The following is a 4112-nucleotide window of genomic DNA, read 5'->3' as shown; positions in this document are numbered from 1 at the left end:
CTCTCTTCCGTACGTGACCTCAACCTCACCCACGCCCCATCTCATCATCCTTCCATAGCGTAAGTGTCCCTCATCCTAATCCTTACCTCCATCTCACTGGTTACGGATTTCCGACACGTGACATCTGCCGCCTGCACCCTGCCATGACCGTGGCTCCTTTGGCGTAAGGAGTGCCAACACGCGAGTGGGGGAGGAGATGTCATGGCCAGTGTTGATAACCCAAACGTGGTGAGATCGCCAGAGCACATCTCCCCAGAAGTCCTGCTTGCTTGCTTGCTTGCTTGAGATTTGCGAAGTTCTGGCTTCGCCCGGGCCTTTCACTTATGGCCCGGCCTGTGTCAGCTTTTTATGGCTGTCTCATTTGTTAGTCTGACACTCGGTGCTTACCGTGGCGGTGGGATTGCCAGCAGGCGCTCCTGTAGCCGTGGTGTAAGCATCTCGCATAATCTCTTTACCAGCACGACGGCTGTGTTCTGTGGGGTTTGTCTTAGGAATTGCGTGTGCACGCAATTCTCCAAGTAGTGTACCAGTGTGGCGTTCGGCTCGCCGCAATGCATGCAACACCTCTCTTCACGTTCTATGGTTTGTATAATCTGCCATGCACAGTGGTAACCTAGGCGCATTCTGTGCAGAATGACTTCGGTACCTCTGTTGTTTATTTCAGAGAGTGCCAGTGGTTCATAGCCTGTGGCATCTGAGTACCAGCTGGCCGAGGGGGAATATCTCGTTTCCTCTCTGTGAAGCTGCAGGAGGAAGGAGTTGGCCGCCACCGTACACTTCCTGCTAAGTAAATTTCGGCTCTGATGTATTATCATGGGATTTGGGGGCATACCCCGGCCGATTTCGGCTAATCTGTCAGCAAGCTCATTGCCTCTGATCCCTATATGGCTGGGAACCCAGTTTATGATAATTCTTCTACCCTGAGCAAGCATCCTTTGTGCTATTGTGCGGATGGTTGTCAGGAGGTAGATGTTGTCAGTGGGTGAGCGCTGCTGAAGACAGTCGACGGCTCCTTTGGAGTCTGTGTGTATGACCACGTGTCCTTCCCTCACGGACGCGTGACTCAGTGCTCCCATGATAGCAACTGCCTCTGCCTGTAGCGAGGAGGCGTTGTCTGTTACCCTCATGGATATTGTGGCATCCCTTGCTGCGAAGCCGGCGCCTGCAGTGTGGGTCAAGGGATCGACCGATCCATCCGTGTAATATGTTCGGCTCCCCGGAGGGGTGATGGTTGCAATGACCCTCTGGGTTTCTGCCTTTAGGCTAGGCGTGCAATATTCACTCTTTTTGCTTGCCAGTTTCATGACCGAGAACTCTATCGAGGTTTGTGCCCACGGCGGAGCTTCGACAAAGTCAGGGTGTGGGGAGTCCATGCCCTTGGCCAGTAGCGGTTCTTTGAGCTGATGGCGTATTAGCACCCTGGCTGTGTGAGACAGCCAGTTGTTTGCAAACAGCTCGTTATCTTGTTCTAGGCGTCTGACTATTTTGTGTCTTAGGCTTGTGTTCCTGGGAGCCTGGATGACCTTTGAGAAGAATTGTGCTGCCGTTAGATCAATTCGTGAGGCCAAGGGGAGAAGGTTTGTCTCCACTAGGAGGTTGAGGACCTTCGCCCACCTTGGGGCACCCAGAATGACCCTGGCGGCTTCGTTTTGGACTGTCCCCAACCGGTCTTTATATTTTCTCTTGATGCCAATCAGAGCGAGGGAGGCATAGTCTACAATGGGCCTGACAGCATGTACGTAGAATGATCTTAGTACTCTGTGTCTGGCCCCTATACGTCTTCCACTCATTGCTCTCATGACAGACAGTCTTGCCTTTGTTCGGTCAAGCAGGTACTGGACCTCCTGGCGGAAGGAGAGGGTCCGGTCTATCCTTACCCCAAGGTACAGGTATTCCTGAACCCACTCCAAGTCCATTCCCTGGATTTTCAGACTTGTGCCTTGAACTCTGTCTCAGAGCCATGGCTCATAACTAGACGTCTCGTGTGTTCTTATACTGCATGTGTCAACTCTTAGAAATAAATAGTGAATGCCGAATACCAGTATCAATACCCCTGCAAGCCAATGTAATTGGGTTCTATACCCGTTATAGTGTGTGTGTGTGCGCGCGCGCGTGCGTGCGCTATCTATCTATCTGTGTGTGTGTGTGTGTGTGTGTGTGTGTGTGTGTGTGTGTGTGTGTGTGTGTGTGTGTGTGTGTGTGTGTGTGTGTGTGTGTGTGTGTGTGTGTGTGTGCGCGTGCGCGTTCATAGCACCTGCTGCCAGGCCAATCCGTCTTTTGACTTCCTGGTCTGATACCTCTTTCTTGGACTACGCTACCAAGGTATGTAAAGCTCTCGGTGACTTGGTCTTGGTCTAGGTCCAGGAGACCTCTAAACAAAAGGCCTTCACCTGATTGCTGAAATGCCTCAAAAGCCGCCACCAGAGATTCCAGTGACTCAGAAGGAATATCAACGTCGTCAGCAAACCCTAGGTCAGTGACCTTGATATCACCTAGTATTACTCCACAGTGACTTCGATTAGGAGCTCTATCCATTATCCATGCAAGTGATGGTGTGAGAACAAAGTTTTCCTCACTTTCGAATGAACATGAAAGCAGCTCGACAGACTCCTCCCACACTTTACAGAACTATTAGTACCAGCATACAGGTTAGCTCTTAATCCAATAATCCTTGTTGGAATTCTCTTAAGTATCAAGATCTCCCATAGGGAGTCGCAATGAACTGAGTCAAACGCCTTCTTGAAGTAGGCTACAGGCAGCCCACAACCAAACTCATGATGGAGTTCCACAATGATTCGATGCACCAGGATACGGTCAGGATTGCTTCGGTCTCTGGTGCCTCAGTAGATGGTCTCGGATCTGTCTGTCTTATGACCACACCCCTCAACAGATCAGGGGGATGGTACCAGACTGCCAGATGGCAGCCAGGACAGCATGCAAGCCCCACGCCATAGGCTTATCACCAGCCTGTAGTAGTTCAGCAGGGATACTGCATATGTCCGCTGCTTTTCCTCTCTTCAGCTTAAAGATCGCCTCCCTACCTTCAGTCAGGATAGGAGGTTCTTTGCTGATGGGTGGATCCCGCACAGGGGCTGCGACACAACTGTCCTCCAAACTAATTGTAAGAGGATTAACCTGTTACAACAGTTCAAAATACTCAGCCCAACACTCTCGAACCCCATGATCTAAGAGGATATGTGGACTTCAGTCTTCTGTGAGGAGGGCTTTGAGTTCAGCTTTCTCAGGGTTTGATAGGGAGGGCATAGGTCATTTATTAAGAAATGGCATTCAACCTCCTCGGCAAGATTCCTGATACATTGTTCCTTGTTCCTTCTCAACGGCGTCCGAGTCCTGCACACCTATGAACATTGCAAATCCTGATGGCCGTTCAGCCAAGCCACACAACACGCGTCTGCAGCCTCCAGTATCTCCTGAGAGATGAAGTTCTGACTTGATCTCGGGCATTTGCCAATGGAACTCCTAAGCTGCATCAAGTGTTTTGCGCTTGAAGGAGCCCCAGAGAGCGAACCTCTAACCACACTCTCCCCCCTCAGTCTGTCCAGATGAAACACCCTAGGGTGGACACAGAAGTTTTGAAGTGGACTCGAAGAGTTGCCACAACCAGTCTATGGTCAGTACCACAGAACTCGGCTCTCCGGTAAACCCCGCAGTTCTGGAGAATCCTCCAGCAAGTGCTAATAATGAGGGTGTGGTCAGAGATCCTGCAGCGAACCTCCTCTTTCATTCTGTCCAAGTGAATCGCCCTGGGGTGGACACTGGAGAAAGTATTTTGAAGTAGTCCCAAAGTGTAGCTGCGACCAATCTATGATAGGTGTCACAGAGCTTGGCATTCCAGTAAACCCTGCAGTTCTGGAGGATCCTCCACTGTCTTCTGTGGTCGATCTCCATGGCTACAGTACCCATATCATTGTACTATGTTAAGTGATACGAGTTGGAGTGCTGATACCAGGAGCCAGAAAGTCCCATATTATATATATATATATATATATATATATATATTATGTATGTATGTATGTATGTATGTATGTATGTATGTATGTATGTATGTATGTATGTATGTATGTATGTATGTATGTTGGTTGTATACATGT

Source organism: Penaeus monodon, chromosome 37, assembly GCF_015228065.2.
Source record: "Penaeus monodon isolate SGIC_2016 chromosome 37, NSTDA_Pmon_1, whole genome shotgun sequence".
In the NCBI taxonomy this organism is placed as follows: domain Eukaryota; kingdom Metazoa; phylum Arthropoda; class Malacostraca; order Decapoda; family Penaeidae; genus Penaeus; species Penaeus monodon.
Note: the sequence above shows the minus strand (reverse complement) of the source record.